The sequence below is a fragment of the Lissotriton helveticus genome, chromosome 12 (assembly GCF_964261635.1).
Source record: "Lissotriton helveticus chromosome 12, aLisHel1.1, whole genome shotgun sequence".
Lineage (NCBI taxonomy): Eukaryota > Metazoa > Chordata > Amphibia > Caudata > Salamandridae > Lissotriton > Lissotriton helveticus.
Window position 1 is genome coordinate 342,796,953 of NC_136073.1, and position 12,775 is coordinate 342,809,727.

Consider the following 12,775-nt stretch of genomic DNA (forward strand, 5'->3'; position numbering starts at 1 on the left):
GAGGTGAGCAAACTTAGAGTGTCGCTGGTGTTGAGAGTGCTCTATACTAGAGCTGCTTTCTACCTAAACTTGAGCACTACCCGGCGTTCTCTGCTTATTTTTTGCGTAATTTATACGTCACTCTATGCCTGAAAGGTAATTGTTCATATATATATATATATATATATATATATATATTAGGTTATAGACCATATATAGTTAGGAATTAGCATTTAAAAAACCTTATTTTACTCACACAAAACCATTGAAATTCCATATATAGTTAGTTGCACTAACTATATATTGCGCACCCGCAATCCACTGCTGATCATGTCACATATTACATCATTCATGACATGGTCAGTGACATCACTGATGACATCACTGATGACATCTCAAATGACATCACTGATGACATCACTGATGACAACATCCAGTGACTGTATGTTTCTGTAAAGTTAAAATATGTCTTACATATTGAAGAATGAGTGGATGTATAAGTGTCTGGATGAAGGATTTAGTAGGTGCGTGACTGACTGTATGAGTGAGTGATTAAATGTGTCTCACTGAATGCATGGGTTAGTGACTAAACTGTCTTAATTTGTGCATCATTATGTCTGTTGTTCTGTAAACTGCTGCATGTGTTGATCATTAGCTATACGAGAGGCTATATGTGTTATTAATTGGTTGCCCAAGTATTTCTATGGGAGATTGAGTTTGTGTGGGGGTGGCTGGAAGGTGTGTGACTCTATGCATAGATGTGTGAGCAGTTTATTCACTAGGTGTATGAGTTCAAGAGTGCATGTGGAAACAGCTACATGGGCAGTTGACTGTGTGCATGAGTGTATTGATGAGTGAATGGATATCTCAATGCTACATGTCATAGTAAGTACATATGTAAAACACAGTACATGTGAGAGTTGGCATATATAAATAACTGTGCATGAGAGCCACTGAATGAGTGAGTGGTTGTATCGATCATTGTGAACTTGTATCAGGGATTGTATAAGAGAGTAAATATGTGTTAGTATATGTTTCAATAAGTAAGGTGTGTTTAACTGTATAGTTGAAGAAATGGAGGTGAGATTGTTTCTTTGCATGACTGACTGGGTGTGTGAGTAACTCCATGGATGAGTGGCAGTGTGTGAGTGTCTGTATACACTGAGTGTATCTAAGGTTATATTAGAGTCTGAAGAGGTTTATCGTATTAGCACAAGAATGATGTCAAATGAGATGTCATCAGTGATGTCATCAGTGATGTCATTTGAGATGTCATCAGTGATGTCATCAGTGATGTCACTGACCATGTCATGAATGATGTAATATGTGACATGATCAGCAGTGGATTGCGGGTGCGCAATATATAGTTAGTGCAACTAACTATATATGGAATTTCAATGGTTTTGTGTGAGTAAAATAAGGTTTTTTAAATGCTAATTCCTAACTATATATGGTCTATAACCTATGGTTTTTTCAGTGAATTTTCAAGGTTTTGTAAATGCTAATTCCTAACTATATATGGTCTATAACCTATGGTTTTTTCAGTGAATTTCAATGGTTTTTTAATAGCAAATATCATAAGCTGTCGAATGTCAAGTACGTGGTAAGTGAAAACATTTTCGTGTTTATGCACACTGATCTGCTTTGAATGGTGCCCCCCCCCTCATTTCTATTAGGAGTACTCTCTCTTTGCAGATAGTGAAAGGTAGTTAACGCAGGCCTTTGCCCCCGTTGTAATCCGTCGTGCCTGCTTCTCTCTCCATTTGATTGATTGTTATCCAAGTATTTACTGTTTTAGAATTAGTTCTCTTTGGTTCATTCTCTATTTACAAACAAACACAGAGTCGCAATACTCTGTTTAGTCTTTGCAGATAACGAAAAATCGTGTAAAAAAAAAGAAAAGGAATCGAGCAAAATCAGTAGGCCACTAATGGGATCTCTTTTTTACCTCGCTAAAATAGAAACATTAGGAACAACCCCTCATGACAAATACAAAACTAGTGAGATGAACTGAACTCCACACAATGATGGCTGCAAAACAGCTCGGCTCCGCCACCCACCCCGCCCAAAATAACGATAAAGAACGGCTGCCATGATTGGTTGCGGAATGACCACGACGGAGCTACGAAATGGTACTGCTCTCATGCTAACCCCAGCTTCAGTCTGAAACATCCAGAAACACTGTAGACTACCAATTCGATCAGTTCCGGTAGCGCCCCAATGTAACCCGGTAGAGAAGAACTAGCCCTCCCCTCTTTGACTGATGGTTCTTGTTGCCTGTCCCTTCTGTTGTCATTTAACAGAACTATTTAGCCTGCTGAAAGGGGTTGTGTTCCGACCGCTGGTTGGTGGAGACATTTTGACTATATTCTGGACCTGCGTTGTCGCGTAATGCGTCATATGACGCGCCGCGTTAGCGCATCCGGAAGTCATCCGGGGCGCGCAGCGCGTAACGTAAGCATAACAAGTCATGTGACTTGTTAATAAAACTTTTCATTGGTTCATTTTACTTTTCTTATTGTAATGATGAAAGGCTTGGTCATATGACCTAAAAATTACGCTTTTCATTACTTCCGAACATTATTTTTTCTTAAATATATGTTATAATGTTCCAGGCTAATGTACTTTCCCGGAAATTTTACAACTGTCCTGCAAGTAAAATATATTCTTTTTTCGAGAAAAAGAGCGTTTCTTCGTCCCATGACGGAGCCGTTGAGCAAAAGAGGGTCGACCTGCTGTCTTAGTCGCCGATACGCCTGAATATGAGATTCTTATCGATCACTTTATGTTGCAGGAATAGAAAACACAACAGCCCTTGACCATTTATCTTTACTGCGTTCCTTCGTATTATACCTTTTACCCTTCATGTAATTGGTCTGCTTTATTTCACTTGCCTTTTAATGATTCTAAAACAGTCACTATTATTAAAAACTTTACCAATGTATATACTACTACCATGTTTTCTTTTAAAAACCTTTATTGTGAACATTTCATTATACAAATACGAGCCTATAACCACGTGGGCCTGCCACAGAGCAAACTGTAATCGTATATGATGAATAGACATTTACACTGTAGAGGAACGTAACGGGCGGGCCATTAGGTTGCAAGAACTAAGGTGTCTAACAGTTACGGAATCGGTGGACGTACATTTTATAATTAAAATACGACAGGGCCAGTTACAATAAAATTATCTAGATATACATTTGCGGGCAAGTACCATGGGTGACGTTAATTCGAACTTTCAACAGTACAGTAATCAATAACACATCAGAACTTAATATCAATAGGGATGTCGAAATAGTCAATCAATTCTCGTCCCCGCCCGCCATGTGCTTCAAAACTGCATACGTATCTCGTGATTTCAAGGTTCTGCAACCAGTACACAACAAGGAGTTACGAGTCCCATTTATTCCGGCGCCATTTTGGGCGAGGACGGGCAGGTCCAGGATATAGTCAAAATGTCTCTACCAACCATCGACTATGATGATGTTTATATGCTGTATTTATTAGAGTAACACTCATCTGTCCACATGAAATTAATTTGCCACAATCTAAACATGTCATTTTAATCTTTCCAAAGTTCTTCTAAATATTTGGGACCGTTTCCCTTGCCTCTGAAGCTCTCAGTGCCACTTCTTTGATGAATGTACTAGCAGGTCAGGGGTTCTCCTCCAAATCTCTCTTTTATGCAGCACTATAATTAATTGGTGCCACCTCTCCATATGACGATGCATGGTATAGTTACCACAACTATATTTTTTTTCGGTTCCTCTGGAGAGTTCATCGTGGCAGATGAAGCGTGTAACGTACCGGGCATTTACCTTTTTTTGCATGTACAGGAAAGGAAAAAAAAATCGAGCGTCTGAGTTCTAAGGTGTCCCAGGGCCATTTTAGTGGACCAGGCCCAAATCCAAAGAACAGGCCGCCATTTTGAGAGTCCTCTTGCAGCCGCCTGTCGCTGTAGCATCAAGAGCAGCCGAAACTCAGCTGAATGGCAACTAAAACGGTAAAGGGGCCCCCTACTACAGCAGACGAGCCTCCACCTAGGAAGGCCCATTCACGCCGGCTCCCCCCCCCTTCGGGCACCCCACGCCGTTATTCGGAGCAGTATTGTAGGATGGCCACACCACTGCGGCAACTTGCTTGACATCACCTCGGTGGTAACCGAATCTCAACGCCTTGTGGTGTCTTCTATTCAAAAAACATTGTTATGCTGCCTTCGACCTATTCGCCGCAAGTGCGCACACAACTCAACTGCATAGCTTGCTAGACACCACCTCGGTGCCATCCGGATCTTGGCATCTCAGCACCTTTTGGTGTCTTCTCTTCAGAAAATATTGTTGCGCTGCCTTTGGCCCCATTCGCACATCAGTCCGCTACTGACGCCATCTCACAGGCTAATGGGGCGCCCCACGCCGACTTTCAGCATTGTAGAATGACCACACCAGTACAGCAACTTGCTAGACATCACCTCGGTGCCATCCGGATCTCGGCGCCCCACTGCAGATGAAGTGCCTCTCAACTATGAAACCACCACGGTGACATCCGGATCTTGGCGCGTTGTGCTGCCTTCGGCCTATTCGCACATCGGTCCGCTACTGACGCCATCTCACAGGCTAATGGGGCGACCCACGCCGAGTTTCAGCATTGTAGGATGACCACACCAGTACAGCAACTTGCTAGACATCACCTCGGTGCCATCCGAATCTTGGCATCTCAACGCCTAGTGGTATCTTCCATACAAAAAATATTGTTACGCTGCCTTTGGCCCCATTCGCACATCAGTCCGCAACTTAGACATCACCTCGGTGCCATCCGGATCTTGGCATCTCAGCGCCTTGTGGTGTCAGTCAGAAAATATTGTTGCGCTGCCTTTGGCCCCATTCGCACATCGGTCCGCTACTGACGCCATCTCACAGGCCAACGGGGCGCCCCACGCCGACTTTCAACATTGTAGGATGGCCACAGAAGTGCCACAACTTACTAGACACCACCTCGGTGCCATCCGGATCTTGGCGCGTTGTGCTGCCTTCGGCCTATTCGCACATCGATCCGCTACTGACGCAAACTCACAGGCCAACGGGGCGCCCCACGCCGACTTTCAGCATTGTAGGATGGCCACACCAGTGCTGCAACTTGCTGGACACCACCTCGGTGCCATCCGGATCTTGGCGCGTTGTATTGCCTTCGGCCTATTCGCACATCGGTCCGCTACTGACGCCGCCTCACGTGCCAACGTATTTTCTCCGCATTTTATACCCTATGCCGCATAACAGGTCATGTGACTTGTTTATAAAACTTTTCATTGGTTCATTTTACTTTTGGTTTCCTAATGATGGAAGGCTTGATCATATGACCTAAAAACAACACTTTTCATTGGATGAAAACTTTTTTTTTTTTTTTCCCAAACGATGAAAGCCCCACCTTGTTTCTGGATGTTTCAGACTAAACTGGCGTCAGCATGAGAGCACCACCATCTCGTAGCTCCGTCGTGGTCATTCCGCGAGCAATCATGGCAGCCGCTCCCCACCAGAAGCCTGCAGGAGTCGGGGCCCCCAAAACTTTTGATGAATTCTCAAGGCGGAGGGGACGCTTTCGAGAATGGGGTCCAAGACCTAGCAGACAAGCGTCCGATTTCCAAGGTGTCCCAGGGCCATTTCAGTGGACCAGGCCCAAAAAGGAAAGAGCCTGCCGCCATTTTGAGAGTCCTGTGACAGCCGCCTATCGCTGCACCGCAAGAGTGGGCGCAACTCAGCTGAATTGCGGCTTTTGACACAGTGGACCAAAAACGGACGGAATGGCAACTGAAACGGTAAAGGGGCGCCCCACTACAACAGATGACACTCCACCTGGAGAGGCCCGTTCACGCCGCCTCCCCCGGGGCGCCCCACGCCATTATTCGGAGCAGCATTGTAGGATACCAAAACCAGTGTGGCAACTTACTGGACATCACCTTGGTGCCATCGTTCTGCTGCCTTGGAACTATTCGCACAACAGTTTGCTACTGATGACCCACCCCCCGCGACGCCCCACGCCGTTATTTGCTGGGTGGCAACTTACTAGACATCACTTTCATGTCATCTAGATTTCGGCGCGTTCTGCTGCCTTGGAACTATTCGCACAACAGTTTGCTACTGATGACCCACCCCCCGCGACGCCCCACGCCGGAAATCTGGACGTTGTGCTGCATTGGGACTATTCGCACAGCCGACCGCTACTTCGTTGTTTTTCCCTAAAAATGTTTATATGTTATTACTATTTTTGTTTTCTTGTATATATTTATAAATTATTAAAGTTTTATAATCTTACTACTTTGTCGGAGTGCTATATATTTTTAATGTGACACATAATTGTAAAAACTTTGATGTACAAAGAGTCATCCCTGGAATCTTCCGCTTCACGCTCGGTCCCCTCCCCAATCACAATACAGGATGGTTTTCAGATAATAGCAACGCTTCTGCTGTGACGGATCTCATCGAGTGTGGGCCTTGATCTACTATAACTCCTTTGAAGAGGGGTGATTCTTTACAGCTGTGGCCATAAACTACATCTGCAGGGCTAGCTGATAGCCTAGGACCGGCCTGGACAATCGGACACAGAGGAAAAGGAGTGTCAGAGGGTGCGGTAGTGAATAGGGCGAAAGGGAGGTGTCGGGCGGGCACAGGGTGTGATTCTCAGGGAAGAGCAGCGCAGATGGTGGGAGGTTTATTACCCATGCATAAGACAGAGAGCGGGGGTGACCACTGCCTGGGTGAGATGCTTGCGAGGGTGGGGAGCCATGCTAAGGATCGACAGCGTGCACAGAGTGGGTCTGGTCAAGGCATCTAAAATGGCTGCCGTGCACGACAAAAGTGTGGCATTTGAAAAAAGACAAGATGGCGCAGACAATGTTTTTCAACACTTCCTGATTTCCTTCGAATCGAACGTTAACAGACGTTGGGGCATATTACCAAAGTTAAGCGATATTTATCCCTAACGATGCATTGCAAAGATTTTTTTACCGTCAGAAATTATCGCAGATAAACCTTGCTATTATCAAGGTTTATCGCAAATACGATAAAAAACGACCGCAATGCATTAATATCGCTGAAAACTCAGCGATATTCATGCATTACCGAGCTAATGCTCTTAGCCATGTTATCCACCTCCCATTGCATAACATGGCTAAGAACTGCTCAGGGCAGCTGTTACTTTTTGGAGATATTCGCGCTTATCTCGAATATTTCCAAAAGTTGATAATAGGAGATAGCGATGTTAGCGACTGTTTCCAGTCGCTAACATCTTGGCATGCCCACTTTGCATGTCATTAGTGATAAATATCACTCACATGCAAAGTGGGGCCCAAGATGGTCGCTATCTCCTACTAGCCGTCGCTAACTGGTGTTAGCAACAGCTAGGTAATACAGATATAATTTTATCTCCGTGAAGCGGAGCGCTGTTACAGATATATATCTTGTTTTTGAACGTTAATTTCTCAAAATGCACTGAAGCACATATATTGAGACCTAGCAAAGGCACATCGGGCTACCAGTCCCTAATATTTTACCAAGTTTCGTGCAAATCCATTCAGCCGTTCGATTATTATTATTATTTTTTTTTTTTGCCCCGCGGGGCCCTTTTTAAACCTCCACATCAAACCTAGGGGGTCAGCGAGGATCTACTATTCCCCCTTATGGTCATTTGCCCCTTCGCTTTGGCCTCCTCTTGTCTCTCGATCCTACCGAGAGACAAGATGGCGGCCGCTACGTACTGTTTGGAATGTTTACAGACACCGGAGAGCCAATCAGCTTCGCTTCGCAAAGCTCCGTAACGCGAAAAGTACGCGAAGCGGTGCGCTGTTACAGATATATATCTTTTTTTGAACGTTAATTTCTCAAAATCCACTGAAGCACATATATTGAGACCTAGCAAAGGCACATCGGGCTACCAGTCCCTACAATTTTGCCAAGTTTCATGCAAATCCATTCAGCCGTTCGATTATTATTATTATTATTTTTTTTTGCCCCGCGGGGCCCTTTTAAAACCTCCACATCAAACCTAGGGGGTCAGCGAGGATCTACTATTCCCCTTTATGGTCATTTGCCCCTTCGCTTTGGCCTCCTCTTGTCTCTCGATCCTACCGAGAGACAAGATGGCGGCCGCTACGGACTGTTTGGAATGTTGACAGACGCCGGAGAACCAATCAGCTTCGCTTCACAAAGCTCCGTTGCGCGAAAAGTACGCGTCCTGGGACGCTGCCTGGTCCGCTGTTACAGATATATATCTTTTTTTAAACGTTAATTTCTCAAAATCCACTGGAGCACATATATTGAGACCTACAAAAGGCACATCGGGCTACCAGTCCCTACAATTTTGCCAAGTTTCGTGCAAATCCATTCAGCCGTTCGGGCTAAAAGTGAGGCCAACCGCCCTATGGAAAACTCAATGTTAAAAACACGTTTTGGGACCCCCCTTTTTTCTCGGCCCCCCCTTGACGAACCCCCCCCAAATTTTCAAGGGCTGCTCAGAAACAAAATGTGCCATTTTCCTGAAAATTTCAGCCAATTCCGTCCACAAACGCCAAAGTTATTAGACATAGAATTTTCAAAAATCCCATAGAGAAAAAATCCTAACTATATATACCTACTGGCGACCGCCAGTAGGTAATATATAAATATATATATATATATATATATATATATATATATATATATATATATATATATATATATATATATATATATATATTATATATATATATTTATATATACACACACACACACACACACACATATATATATATATATATATAAGTTTAGGTAGAAAGCAGCTCTAGTATAGAGCACTCTCAACACCAGCGACACTCTAAGTTTGCTCACCTCAAATATCTGCTTTTCTATCAAAGTATATATATAAAAAGTCCGTCACTGCATGGAGATGCGCGGTAACTTTACCGGCGTGTCACGGCCCTACTTGGGATTCAGGACTGTGGCTGAGGCGTTTGGGGACCCAAGGCAACCGGAAGCACTTTATATTTGGGGCTCGCTAGGTTGTTAGTAAACCTATTCCTTCTTTCAACACAGGCACCATTGCGCTGACATCAGCTCATGAGGAACTGCTATTGACACTCACTGAAGTGATGGATTATGGGAACTGAAGTCCGGGACATTAGGGCTGCAGCTGCTACCAATCAACAGTGTTTCCAGCTTGGCTCCCATCCATGGGAGGGGCCATGTAGTATTTAAAGAAGGGACTATGCGAATCTCAGTGCAACAGGCATCTGAGGAAGGCAAATTCGCCAAAATGCATTATGCCCTGCACTTTCGTGAATTAAACGGCTGCCTGAACTTCCCCTGCTGTGTCCTCTGATCTTTCCTTTGGAGCGGATCGTTTTTTTGTGTATCAATTCCACAATCTCTTTTAGCGCTTGTACCTGGCGCTTGCTTGGGACGCTGTTTCCTGCTTTCTGCTCAAGCTCGCCGCACCCGCTCCGCGGGTGCTGCTTCGTCGTCCTTGTTGGGGGCTGGACATTGGCTGCTGCACCTGGCGCTGCTGAGGAGAAGGGCTTGGGTGAGAGGCACAGCGGGGCTGCGAGCGTGTGCAGGGACTCCATTGTCCAGGAGTCCCTGCGTGACCCTGCCAGACCTTCCGGTCCGCTCTCCCCGTTGGCCCGCCCACCGCCCATTGGAGGGTATTTTATCTCTTTCTGCTGACTTCTCCCTGGGACGCCACAATCTCTTTTAGCGCTTGTACCTGGCGCTTGCTTGGGACGCTGTTTCCTGCTTTCTGCTCAAGCTCGCCGCACCCGCTCCGCGGGTGCCGCTTCATCGTCCTTGTTGGGGGCTGGACATTGGCTGCTGCACCTGGCGCTGCTGAGGAGAAGGGCTTGGGTGAGAGGCACAGCGGGGCTGCGAGCGTGTGCAGGGACTCCATTGTCCAGGAGTCCCTGCGTGACTCTGCCAGACCTTCCGGTCCGCTCTCCCCGTTGGCCCGCCCACCGCCCATTGGAGGGTATTTTATCTCTTTCTCCTGACTTCTCCCTCGGACGCCACAATCTCTTTTAGCGCTTGTACCTGGCGCTTGCTTGGGACGCTGTTTCCTGCTTTCTGCTCAAGCTCGCCGCACCCGCTCCGCGGGTGCCGCTTCGTCGTCCTTGTTGGGGGCTGGACATTGGCTGCTGCACCTGGCGCTGCTGAGGAGAAGGGCTTGGGTGAGAGGCACAGCGGGGCTGCGAGCGTGTGCAGGGATTCCATTGTCCAGGAGTCCCTGCGTGACCCTGCCAGACCTTCCGGTCCGCTCTCCCCGTTGGCCCGCCCACCGCCCATTACGGTTTCTATACCTAGGAACAGGTCTCCCGCAGCGCGGGACGCAGCTCGGGGCGAAGACCGGGCTAAGAGCGGGCCGTTTGAGGCCGTTCGAGGTCTGAGAGGTCTGGTCTGGGCCCCTTCTCTTACGCCCTAGCTTTGCCTTCTTCCAAATTGGTATCGTCCATTACCCCCGTCTAGGCTGGTAGTCTATTTTTGTAAATATGTGTACTCGTGCTACCCGCAGTAGGGCGGCTAAGGGGGGGTTGGTTCACAATGGTCCTATGGATGATTTTATTACACGCACAAATATTGCCATAGACCAGGAGATTACCAAACTTCAAACTAGAGTGTCCCTTGATTTGGCGGCTGCTAGGAAATTGTCGTTAGATTTTGCTAACTCCAAGAAATCTTCCCTAGGGCATATAGCATCAGCCATCACTCCGAAGCGTTTGCACAACCAACAGTGTGTAACAACGATGGCGGATGTTCATGACACTCCAGTTTTGCCTATCCCTTCGCCACCCTTGTGCCCACTACCTTTGTCCGTAAGCCTGTCCACTCCTGTGGTTAGCCCTCACCACCATCTTACCCCCATTTCTCATTCCTCAGATATTTCCGATGCGTCCACTTGCTACGGTAGATTTGATAGTATTAAGGACAATCTGCACAAAAGAAAGCGCTCCCCTAGATCGACTCCCTCATACAAGAAGGCTAAAATTATGGGGGCACACATATTTAACGTTGTTAACATCCCTGTTAATGGTAGTTTGGGAAGGCATGACACTCTCCCACAGGCTCCTCGGTGCACTGATAATGATGGCGTAGCACCGGCGGCCACCAAAGGCAATATACCCATAGAGAAAGTAGATCTCTACCTAAACGACCAGGAGGGGAGGGAAGGGGAATTCATAGGAGTAGTTTGGGAAACCCTAAAAAGTCTCTTATCTCCCCTGGATTTAAGACTCTCTCGAATCGAGAACCATCTCTTAGAGATGGAGAAAAGTATTATAGCCTTGGCTACACTTGGCTTAAGAGGTCTTGAACACCAAGGTTTGATAGAGAATAACATAGCTCCTCAGGTTTTAATCCCTTCCCCTACAGCCCCGCATAGTTTAACTTCCCACTCAACTGCGCCCTGTCCCACACAGCCAATCCCTAAACCCCGTACCAAGAGAGTCACCACTACAAATCCTGCACCCCTGTCCGGGGCTAATATCCCAAATGCTTCCACCTCACAAACCCACACTCGCACCAATATGGCTGCTCCTAGGAGGCAGAATCCTAGTAGTTCCACCCGCCGGCCTACTCAGGGCTCCCAGAACAAAACTTCCTTACGTCCTACCTTGGGCCCACACAACAAGAGTAATTTTCGAGGGGGGTACATTGATCTCCCTCCAGAAGCCAATGACTACGTGGTGGTGTTGACAGGTGTGCCGGAGGCAGCGAATGGCCACCACGAAAACCACTGGTCTCTAAAGAACAAGGCCATGCACTGGCTCAATACGTACAGACCGATTCCTAATGGCAGGACGAGTAGAGTTAAAATGGTACGTAGAGTACCGTGGGTGGGTTCCACAAGGAAATCTATACCCGGCGATTGCATAGTCGTGACGTTTGAAGACTCACACACGGCTAATCATATTTGTTCCTGGGCTGCAGAGGATGGGGGTTCATCCATTGCCCCGAGGCCATTGTCCTTCTTTTATCCACCTCGAGATGTATACTCACATGGGGGCAATTGGTCCATGGTTCGTCATCAGCCAAGTTGGGGGTATTACACTAAAGAGCACAATCCATCTAGAAGCTGGCTCGGGATAACAACCTCAAACAGGTACGACTGTCTTGAGGATGTTGATTGACTGTTTAAGCCCCCTGACCCGGCACCACCTGCTCAGCTTCTAGCACCCCTGGTGGAAGTTGGTTTTTTTCCCTTGTCGTCTACCCTTGTTGGGTCTAGCCCTGTCACCCCCTATCCAATCCAGGGCACAGGCCTTGTCTGTACAGGGTTCGCTGCATTCTCTTAATACCAATTGTACCAATAGTGCCATCGCAATTGTGTGCGAGACAGTTGCTGCTTCGACGTCCCTCACAATTCCTCTCCAGTTTTCCCGGCCTCTCGGTTCTAACACTGACCCCCCTGTCTTTGCTCCCTTGACTTGCAAGAGTTCCGTAGATAATCCCCAGCTGAAGATCTTAAGTTGGAATGTGGCAGGGCTTGCTCGAAACATCGATAAGCCAGATTGGAAATCCTTTTTGGACCCTTTTGGGATCTGCCTCCTTCAAGAAACCTGGTGTTTGGAGCCCTTCCACAGGGTAGGTTTCACGACCTACTCTGTGCCAGCATCCAAACCACAGGGCAGTAAAGGCCGCCCATCTGGTGGCCTTCTTATCTGGGTCAGTATCGCACTGGGCCTATCCATAAGACACATAAATATCCAATCTCCTGACCTCATGAGACTCACTATACAGTGCCCCGGGGGCAGGAAGTTAGAGGTGTTTAATCTGTA